Raw genomic sequence first — 11,879 nt, forward strand, 5'->3', positions numbered from 1 at the left:
ACAGCGAGGCTGTGCTGAAGACAATCGAAACATTCTTCAAAGACAAATCCATCGTGTAGAGGATTAGTACACTGACACAGGATGAAATCAAGCTGAGACAGTCTTTTGAATTCATTAAGGCAACATATAAATTTGATGGCTTTGTTGACTTTTGAACAATGACAGGACAAGACAGTGCTGTGGTAGCAGATCATGCATTTGTGATCATTATTGCTCCGCTCTTTCATAAATGGGTGTAGCCAGTTGCGAATTTTACGCTTTGTTCTGGCAAAGTTAATTTTAGACTCGGTGCTGCACCTGGAGCAATATGGTGCTTCGGTTATAGCAGTCGTTAGTGATGAAGCCGGCAACAACATCCATGTGGACATATGTAGGAGGCTCAGAAAAAATTGTTAGAGTTGTAAACCATAAAATTTAAACGCTTCACTCGAAGATGAATGTTTTCTACATTTTCTGTGCGATGTGCCTCACACTGAAGTGCGTGCGAAACAACTTATTAGTTCCGACTTTTGCAAAGGCATGAAAGGACAAGCAGGTTAAGATAGTACCAAAACTCAATGCATCTCATTTAAATTCGGGGAAGCTGGAGAAAATGAATCTCCGACTGGCAACTCAGGTATGGTCCCAATACCTCTTTATGTCTGTAAATTAATCTGTTACGAAATACAAATCGCATCATTTACTCAGGTCTTGATTCATGAGAAGACATCCATTTTGTATGTTGTAATTTCAGCTGTTATCAGGAGCGTGGCCATTAGCATGAAGTTTTATCGAGAATAGCGCCACCCAGAGTTTCATTATACAGTGGGCACAGAGTTTTACTCTCCGCATGAATGACTTGTTTTGTGCACTCAATGGAAGATGTCCTGCTGAAAGTATCCGGAAAGATTCTACAAAAATCAAGGTGAGACAAACTGGGATTTCTTGCTTACATCTTGTAGAAAAGGAAATTATTCTAACAAGCCTTCTTTGCTTTATTTCAGGTAGTTAGATATTTCATTGAAATGCTCAGTGCCACTGAGAGGAGCAGCATTAAGCAAAACACAAGAATGTTCACCTCCGAAATGACTCCGAAGGTCCTTCAGAGTGACATTGTTGTCAGTCTATCAGTCTTAGACATAATTGCTCTTCTCCATAATCAGAGTGTTCCATATGTGCTCATTGCAAAACTAAATCAGGATCCCTTGAAGGTACATGCTGCGAATTTCTTCAGTGCAACCTCTAAAAACGTAATTGTCACCATTATAATGAAATGCGCAGTGATTTTAACTTCTGGCATCTGAAGCAATCTGGTGTTCGTATGCTCACAGTAATGCACGCACTTTCTTTGTCAGTACTGTTCTAGCTTTTGGTCATTGCTTTAAAAGCTACACAATCGGTTCTGCTTGTACTCAGCAATATGTCGGTAAGTGCTTTTTTTATTTCTATTACTAGAGTTTCTTTGGAGTAGCAAGTTGTTTTGGGAAACCTAAAGATCACCCCATAATTACCCACTTTGGACAGAATTTTGGGCTTCGTAGCCCCTACACACCTCTCAAGGTGGCGACAAAAGGCAACTGCATGCGGAAGTGGACCCAGTCTTTGTTGATGTTGATTCATATTTAAACAGCATGAGGCTGGAAGCACTTTCTAGGAACCAAGCTCGTGATGAAGAGCTAAGGAAGAACAATAGCCAGATTGGCTTGCAAGAGCAATCGTCTTACGACAGACTCCAGCACAGTTACAGCTACCCCACTGCAAAAGAGAGTGCCCTATATTATCTTGCAGGATGCGCCGTAAAAATCATGCCAAGTTTACTACTTGTGACGATTGCCTGGCGACCTGTATGTCAACACAGCATGTGCCGCCAGCAGCTGTACTGACCGAAATGAGGTCATTCAAGCCTGGTGCTCTGCAACACCCATCAGATGCTTTGGCTAGCATGATCAAATATATTGAATGTGTCATTGAGGAGAAGACAAAGACTAATCAGATTTTTGGAGATTTGTTTTGCTAGAGTCTAGAGGCACTTGCAAAAAAGGATCTGGTTCAGGTCGGATGCAGCCTTTATTACAAAGAGGTGAGTGCTCGTGTGATTAAGTTCTATTTGACTACACGTATGTATTTTCATTCCAAGTTCCTTCACCAGCATCAGAGCTCCAGTGTCGAAGTGAACGCAGCCAGGAAGCGAGCCAAGCTCCTGTAGTTCTACTCTGTAATGGTGCTGTAAAGTTGCGCGTATAGCGTATGGCCTTCCATAATAAAATGGTGGTGTACCCTAGGCTAGTGTACATAGCATCTTGTCCGCATGCTGTGCATGATTTCTGGAAAATAACACGTGCCAACTGTAAACAGCGTACTTGGTTGAAATAGACTGCCACAAAAGCTCCTCAATTTAACTCTAGAAATATTGTGCACAATAATATTTGTGATAAAACAAAGTGGGCGCCTGCTACCTGCAGTCTACCACGCTTAAGTGTATAAAAAGAAACAACCAACCAAGCCAGAGGTAAGAAGCAAGGTTAATGCTGGCGCTCTTATTGCCGTTTTATCTTGTCTCTCATTTTTCTTGCAGAAACTTATGCAGAAAGACATATTTTATTGCTTTATCATTCAAAACTTCTAACTCTACGTAATGAAGATTTGTAGCCATTGTAAGATTTAAGCTCGATCGCCACGCTCGTTTATTCTATAGAGTAGGCGGCTGCTAACTTACCTGAATAATTGCAAATATGTTCTAAGTACTAGCTACTGTAATGAACCTATAGTGTCGTCGCGCTACTAGTTCCAAGATCGCAGGTTTAATTTTCGACCGCATTTTGGGGAGGCGAAATGTGAAAGACGCCTGCTTGCTTCGCGCAAGGGGAAACTCGGGACAAAACTCCTAAATGTTCGCGGTAGCAGCCAGTGGCAAATAAGATTAGCATTAAATCTGTGTCTCTTCGTCCTGTCTTCACCAGCCTTAAAAATGAGCTTTTTCTCGCCTAAAGAGATAAGAATCGGACCTCATATTCTATGAGATGAAGCTGAAAAAAAAAAAGGCTGCCGTACAGCGAAATCCACCTCTGTCATGCAGACGACGCGAAGCTCTTGGAGCCTGCTACGACGTCGCCGCCATCTGACGACGGAGCAGAAAAGTCTGCCATTTCTTGTACACGGCTTGAATGAAGAGTTTCAAAACTAACCTAGTCTAGCAACAATGACCTAAAGTGCCTATAGGTAAGACGCGCTCGTGATCTGTGGCCCTCTCAATTACACACATGTCCTAACATACCACTTCACCTGAAAGACACAACTTGACACAGGAACTCCCCTTAGCCCTATCGTACCAGCAGGACTCGAGTACCCTAGTCGCTAACGCGTCTGGTGGTGGTAATGGTTTATTGAAATAATAATAAAAAAGGGAAGAAAAGAGTGTTTTCCGCTGCGGAAACTGCTATATAATATCTGAAGCACCCGAGCTGTGGTCTGCGGGAAAGAAAAGAGATAAGGAGAGGATAACGAGGTGAAGTACAATGGGGAGCGATAGTAAGAAAGACCGAGGAAGCTTTGTACATAACTAAATCTTATGTTGTTTGATATTTTTCTTTATTCATCAGCCGGACTATACCCATAACAAGGCGAAGGACTATTTCATATTCCTCCAATTAACTCGGTCCTGTGCTAGCTGTATCCACTTGACCTCCGCCAACTTCTTATCCTCATCCACCCACCTTTCTTTCTGCCGCCCCCTGCCACGCTTCCTTCCATCGGAACCCAATGAGTTACCCAAAGCGAACATCGGGTATCCTCTCTTCGCACTACATACCCTGACCATGCCCATTTCATCTTCTTGATATTCCTCTTGATTTCCACTAGAATGTCATTACCTCGAGTTATTTCTCTGACTCACTCTGCACGCTTCCAATCTGTTACACCTACAATTTTTCGTTTCGTAGCCATCTGTGTTGTCCTCAACTTAGGTAAACCTTTTTCGTTAGCCACCACGTTTCAGCCCCATAGGTGACTGCAGGTAATGCAACTGTTGCATACTTTCCTCTTGAGTGATACCGGTAACCTGCTAGTCATAGTCTGCGAGTATTTGCCAAATGAGCTCCAACCCAGTCTTCCTCTACTCATTGCCCTTCCATGGTTGGTCTCTGCGGTTACTGCCTGTCCTAAGTAGACATATTCGCCTACCACTTCCAGTGCTTCACCACCTATTGTACACTACTGTTCCTTTCTGCGGCCGTTGAACATTATTTTAGTTCTGCTTATTGATTTAAAACAAATAAAAACAAATCAATATTTTTATTTAAGTGAATTCAAATACTTTATTACGTTAAATCATTTACATCAACCTTTAGTTGGCTATACACGTCATGTTTCATTCAATCCGACGCTTAGTGTTTATCGTTTATGTTAAACAACCGTGGGCCGTTTGAAGATCCCGCGCAAGGTGATGTAGCCCTGACGTCATGAACCAATCGACCAGGATAGTTTTTTGATCCTCTCAAAGAACGACGACGCCGACCTTTCTGCGACGTGGGATCTCTGACGTACTACGGTAAAAAAGTATTGTTCACATGAAGTCCTGGTTGGCAAGTTTACAGGCTTTACTACTGGTACTGTCGTCTTTCGCTTTCACTAATCTCGCTTCGACGATGATGCGAAGGGTGTGAAGAAGATCTGTTGTTTAGATCAAGACCGACTGAAATACAGACCTGCACAAATAGCACTGCTCCAGAGCGCACCTTCTAGTTCATAGCCTTCGCCGCTAGGAAACGAACAGTACGGGTAGCCCAGCGCTACTGTACACCTGTTAATAAGAAAGATCTATTAGTTCTGTCATTTTTCTTCGTCGTTATAGTTTAATTATCTGTCCACGCTGTAATGCACAAACACCTGTTGTGCGCATGTGCAGCGAGTAACTGCAGTGCCGTTGCACAAAGCGGAATCGCGGTATGTCTTCTGGTGAGAGAAAAACGTTGTAAAAATAAACACTCTCCTTCTAAAATACAAAAAATGCAAAATTTTCGAAGTGTAACTCGGGCAAACATCTTTTATTTTTTTCAATTTGGATACAGTTTGTTTATATTAATTTGTGATTTGATGATGATGAAAAGGACAGACGAACAGGTCAACCGAGCGCCCTCAACGGCGAGAAAGGTAACGAAAGTTGGCGCACGAAGTCCCATAGGACCCCGTTTTCTGTGCAGGTCTGTATTTCAGTCGGTCTTGGTTTAGATTATGTCAGTCAGAAACCTGATGCTTCTAGGCCTAATGGGGTCGCCTACGGCGATGCAAACCGCTCTGAATACAGTGAATTGGTTTCCAGCCTCATTTGGGCGTTTACTATATTTTCTTACTAATTTTGGATACTATTTAATTCTAATTCACGAGAAGGCATCGAACTGGTGTTGAAGTTTGTATTGAATTTTTTAAATGTTCAAAGCCTCACTTTAAAGGGGCATGCAAGTAGTGGTGTTGTGCATACGTCCATCAATCCTTAGAGCGGAATACAGCAGAGAGAGAGAGAGAGAAAAAAAAAACTTTTAATGAGCATATAATCAGTAAATATTAGCAGGATAAGCCCAACAAAATACACGAGTTACTGTCCTTGGTGCGGTGCAAGCCCGACACTCTTTCACATCTCTTGGGAATGCCAAGACAAACCTGACCCAACGTTAATAGTGCCATGCCCGACACACGAGCAGTGGGAGGCGGCCCTGACCAGCGACAACCTGGACCAGCAAGCCTGGATTATCCAGCTAGTCCGCAAGTCAGCTGCTGCCAGCGGAGCCCTGGACTAGGGGCACCGACCACCCAGCTCCTGCTAATACAGCAGCAATAAACAAAATGTCCATCGCCAGAGTTGGAGCGCGGTGTAACGAAAACATGCATATACGGTTCAATGTTCATGACAACGTCGAAATGCTGCGAGAATGAGGAACTTAAATCCGTTTAGAGCATCGGAACAGGCGCTCACACGGCAAACGATCGAGGTCCGTGCATGGCCAGTTTTCATGTGCTATTAGCTTTGATTCGAAACATGCGACCGTAAGCGAATATACTTTTCACGAATCGTGTAAGTATACTCAATGCTGAGAATTCCTCCATTTTTGCTTCCGTCAGCCAGGTGTGATGGTTGCCATCTCACAAAAGATGTCTAAAATGACCACCAATGTAGCTGATAATGTGAGCCGTGACTTTAGACATCAGTGATGAATGCAGACCGGAAATAGGCTCCGAATCACATCATCGGTTGCGATATCCAAACCGTCTTAGTGCTATACAAAGCGCCTATCAGCAAGGGACCTTAACGTCTTAGGTGCTGGTGAAAGTGTTCGGCACAGCAAGGCAGTTGTAAAGTTGCTCAAAATACCCTTTTCGGAACAGGAACTGCAATCTGATCAGCGCACAGTCCACAGCAGATATAAACAGTTGCCCATTCCTTGAGCGGTAGCGGCACGTCGTCGGCTCACTTCTGCTTTGCAGAGAGATTCTAAATTGCCGGCTTCAAAAAAGTCAGCGCAGCTAACTCGCAAGCGCACGTTCCTGGATGTAGCTCTTCGATCTCAACCCATTTCAACATCAACATATATAGTGAACCATTCAAGAGATCTAAGCTATAGTTGAAAGACGCCTGTAGAATCTAGACAGTTCAGAGGCCAAGCGCAGCGAAGGAAGAGTACGATGCCATGGAAACAGCTGTTCGTCTGCTTCCAAAGTGCCTCTGGAAGGAAACATTCGTCTGCTTCCAAAGCGCCTGTCGAAGGAGACATTTGTCTGCTTTCACAGGCGTTACAGACGTTCTGCTTTTAAACGTTTCGCTCTCCTCGCGAATTCAAAGTGAGCTTTTCTCAGCTCGCTGCGCCACAAACTACGTCTTGTTTCATTGTAGTCAACACTTCGCTTACCAGGCGGCGCTGGCAAGCACTTTGAATGTATTGTCACGTGTGTATGATGATGATGAAAACTTTTTATTGAAAGGAAAAAGAGAGGGGGATTTAGGGTAAGGTTGGTCGGATTCTTAGTCCGGAATTCCGTTGGCTAAGGCCGCCGCTCTTGTTCTTTCCACGAGGGCTCACTGGTTCTCCGAGCTCGACAGTGCATGCCTCCTATCCTTCCCACGTTGGCTGCTGTATAGCGCCGAACGCACTACTCTCCAGGGAGGCTCATGCCATGTGGTACAAGTCTGCTTTCTGCCCGCAAAATTTAAATTCGGCTGAAAAGGATTCTGGATCGATAGCATGAAGCTTTGCGGGATTGGTAAAATATAAGGTTTGTAATCGGCGTAAATTCCCCTGTTCTACTTTATCTAATCCCTTGGCTGGGACCGGAAACTTTTGCCTTGATAATCGTAAGCGCGGTAACACATGAGCATAGGTTAATTAATGGCTGTGGTGAGTCCGAGACTTCAGGGAGGGAGGAAGAGGGAAGTCTGGGTAGAAAAGCTAGGGCGGCGGCATGTGCACGCTCATGGTAATGATCCCGAAACCAGCAAACGAAGGGGCTGGCGTTGGACTGATTGAACTCTTTATTGGACTGACTTGGGCCCGCAAGAGAACTGAGGAACTCAGCGGTGGCGATAGCAGCAAATGGGCTCGTCGTTCTTCGAACAAAGAATGTTTTACTCGTTAGCTCTCGACTTAAGGGCGGTGAAGAAACATCTAGGTAAAACCGCAAACGCTGACTAGCATAAACTGGAACATTGCAGAAACACACGCGTGTGGCTGGAATCCTTCGAGATACACATCGAAACATCTTCTGCAACAAAGGAAATGATAAAGCAGTGCCTCGCGACGACAATCATAAACAAAGAGTATATAATCTATCCGTGCGCTACAATCACAGTGATAAGGCTGCATGTCAGCGGCTGTTAAAAAAACAACAAATACAAATTTGAATGGTTCCCGGCAATATCCTGAACCACTGATACCTCTTGCAAAAATAGTTTCTGCACCGTTTGATCAACGCTTTACTAAAACTCCCTCTGAGGGTGAGTCGTTTGCGGCACGCTAAGTTTATTTTCATAAGCACCGCTATTGCGCTATCGCCAAACTAAAGCTCTCTATTAACCATAGCGTGCTAGTGCCGCCCATCTTTGCCGCAGATGTAGTCGTGAACGGCAGCGACGCAAATCATTGCCTCTTAATCTGACAGGTGTCTTTTAATCGAGTGAATGGTCTCAGACGCAACTTGGTCTATTCATGATATACCTGCTGGTCATATTTTTTGTGTATTGTCTGACGAATCGACGTGAGACCGCTCAGGCAGAAAGAATATACGAGGAATGTACAGCTGCAATGAAAAACGATCAGCGCAAATGACTTGTGACCAGAGCAGAAAAATTGCTGTACGGGCCGATAACGAGATTGCCAAGCACATTGTATTTTCTAAGCCAAGGATGGTTGGCAGAAAGCAGCCGGTTCTGACGATGGCCCACCAGAGAGACTGCACCTTTTTAATTAAAGCTCGTGCGTTTCTTATCGACAGAGTCATATGTCGACATGGATACGTACATTTTTGAGCATATTTTTCGTGTATGTTGGCGATGAGAGCAGGATATTTTATCGCAGTTCATTAAATACCTTTCTCTCTCTCTCTCTCTCTCTCCTTTTAAGAAATTTAAGAAATTTGATGTGTGCTGCACTATCAAAAGCAACGCGTAGCAGGGCCTACGTCACCCATTAAAAAATCTTAAGCCCAGGCAATATTGAGCTCTGGGGAGGACTGCGATAAAGAAAAAGCCGGCGCTCGCAACACAAGCTGAAAAAAGAAACGAAAAAAGAAATCGACTCATGTGCGCAGCAAAGTTGGCGCATCATTCTATCAATAAGCAACGCACAAGCTTTTATTGAAGATGCACGCTATCGGTCATCCTGCTTTCAACCGGCTACATTCACTTCGGAAATGAAAAGGACCTGGCCTTCTCGCTATCGATAAGCGCAGCAAAAATAGCGCCGTGTATCGCAGTCTTTCTTCTCTGGTCACTAGTCACTTGCGATAATCGTTTTCCATTGCGGCTTTACATTAGAAAACCACGAACACTACCACATCAAACCACATAAAAGCTAAGGAAGCCTTCAAACCCTATATAACGCGACTTGAAATATTACGAATTACACAGATTTAAACAACCTAATTCGTACCAAACAACAAACACTAAGAGAGAAAGGTGTACAGAGCTTTCCGCTGAGAGCGTTTGAAGCTGTTGGGTCAAGATGAGTCTGCTGGAGTCTGCGTCGGATTCGGCGTTGGCTCCTGAAGTGCCCTTGTGTTTAGCAGCCGAAACTGGTCCTGAGATGAGGTTTAGACACACCTGTAACCTACGGTGAGGGGTCACAGGACAGAAAAATTTACAAATTCGTAGCGATGTAGCTCTTCTGTCCACCCTTGACATGCCATTGCACGCGCCTTTCTACTTTTCACGCAATTTTCTTATTCTATCATCGTGCCCATTGTCACGTCATTAGTACACCTCATCCTTATCGTCGTAGTCTCCTTTCCTGGATGTCCGTGTCCTTCTTTTTGGAATTCACCACATCACAGCAGCATTCCTCTTCTTTTGCTATTGTCACATGTTCTGTGTGGCAGTAAGTCCGTCATAAACACATTATACCGTCTCGACAGAATAATTAACAGAGTAAATGAAAGAAGGGCATTGCCTCTTAGCAGATAACCTGAAATAACTAAGCTCTTCATGCGCCCTTAAATCGTGAGCTAAAAGGAATAGTATTTTCCAAAGGAGAAGACCTTTAGCAGCACGCGTCGAAGGCAGGAAAAGGGTTTTTTGATTCATTATGCTCAAAGAAAGCTTTTCAAGTAAGGCCGCAGGCAAACTGAATATGGGCAAGGAGACCATTGCTTATGATCTTGTTTCGAACATGGTAGTATTGCAGAACAGGTACTTAAGCACTACTTCAAGCTCAAGTATGCAAGTGTAGCATATATATGTCCGATAACACTGGTTTCATTGCAGCTTGATTTACTAAACAGAACTTTGCTCCAGAAGAATGACAATATTAAAGTGATATTCTAGCTCCAAGAAAGCCATGGGCGCATGTTGAGTTCAAGCATTGAGCAGCACAAATGAGAGGTATTGAGTTTTCTCTTCTGATAAATCCTTTATGTCTACATGAGAAGAATCGAGTCTTCGACGCCCTTCAGGGCAGTGAGCATTGCCATCTCACTTCTGCACCCAACAAGCCCACCAGCTTTTACCTCAATCGTCTTCTACCTCGACCGTGTCGAGCAATTGCCGCAGCCTTCCAAATGACGCTGAAAGAGAGGACATCATTTGTTATTCTAGTAATAACAGCAGTGGATACTGCTCTGAGATCAAGTTTTGCAAAAAGCCAAGAAAAATTCACTACGAGCTGGATTGCCGTTATGTGATCCCACGTTGAAAACTAATGATCAAACATCGCCACATACATTTCTTGTCTCTCCTGGGCTCCCAGTCGACAACCTGAGATGACTTAACAAGCAAGTCGCCTCCACGGAATCCGATTCCTTTGAGGCGAATGAAAGCAAACACTTTCGAGTAAATTCACGTAAAAATGCAGTTGCAGTCTGTGTCGAAGTAACTGAGAGCAGTCACTCAACACGGAGGCATGTCAGCTCGTATACAGTTATGCCACTCATCAAGAAGTCGTGTACAGTATGGTACTTGAAGGATTGTGTTTTAAGTGTAAAGAAGTTAAGCAGTGAAGACAAGGCGGAGCTGGAGGCAGGGTACAACGGTAAGTCAAGCGGCACCGGCGCGCGAGATAAAGTGTGTGCGTTTGAGTGCTTACGCCCTGTACGATGGATGACTCGGATACCATACTTTTGTAGTCTAAGCGACCAGCGGGGGAGACTGCCAGTGGGGGTCTTTCAGTGGAGACAAAAAGCACAAAGCGTGGTGGTCCATAACAACGTCGATAGCGTGCCCGTACATGTATGGCCAAAATGTCTGCAGCTCCCAAACAATCACCAAGCATTCCTGTTCTGTCATCAAGTAATTGGACCCGGCTTTGGTCAACGTCCGACTTGCGTACACCACAATGTATTTTTCAACGTCGTTTTTTGTGCACCGAGGCACCAGAGTGCACTTCAGTGGGCATAGCCGGGTCAAAATGGCGCGATACGGGGAGGGAAGTAAGCATTGTGCGCAATTTTGTGAATGTAGTATCGCAAGCCGGCGACCAGCAGAAAGATCGTTGTGACCGCCAAGAAGTCGCACCAAAGGCGCAATGATGGTCACAAGTTCTGAACGAAACGTCCGAACACAAGCCTATTAAGCTCCGTAGTTGCTTGATAGAAGATAGCTTCGGGAACGCAGCGACAGCTCGGAGCCTAGATGGCCAACTTTACGTCTGGCTATTCAGGAACAAGTTGCCGAAGCACTTCCGCCCGCTCGACAACCAGCTCTTTATGCCACTCCGCGTACTCATGCTGACGCTATCCCGACGCCAGCACCCACTCCAATATCTTACGATTAAGTTGCCGCACGACTGCCCCCTCCTACGATTTTGCCATCGTACGGTACGCCTCAGCGGGCATTTTTCACTCACCGCCATGCGCCGCCTATTGTACGCCCTTGGCACACCTCTGACAACAGCCTCGTAGAGCGTTTCGGTGGAACACTGGGTCACAAGTTGTCCAAGTACCTCGCCTCTGATCACTACGATTGTACAAAATTCTCCCATTTGTAACATATGCCTAAGCACCGCTGTGAAGCAACTACCAGATTCTTACAATGTTTTCTGTTTTATGGCCGTGAACTTTTGTCTCAGCTCGACACCATCCTCCTCTACCGTCCTGACATCTCAGAGTACACCTCGCTTTCTGCAGCTGCCAGGCATAAAGAAGAACGCCGTTAGCTGGCTCGTTTACTTAATTCGGAAGAGCATGCCCGGAAGCAAGCGCACAGC

The sequence above is a fragment of the Amblyomma maculatum genome, chromosome 3, assembly GCF_055883805.1.
Source record: "Amblyomma maculatum isolate TAMU_Amacu chromosome 3, ASM5588380v1, whole genome shotgun sequence".
NCBI lineage: Eukaryota > Metazoa > Arthropoda > Arachnida > Ixodida > Ixodidae > Amblyomma > Amblyomma maculatum.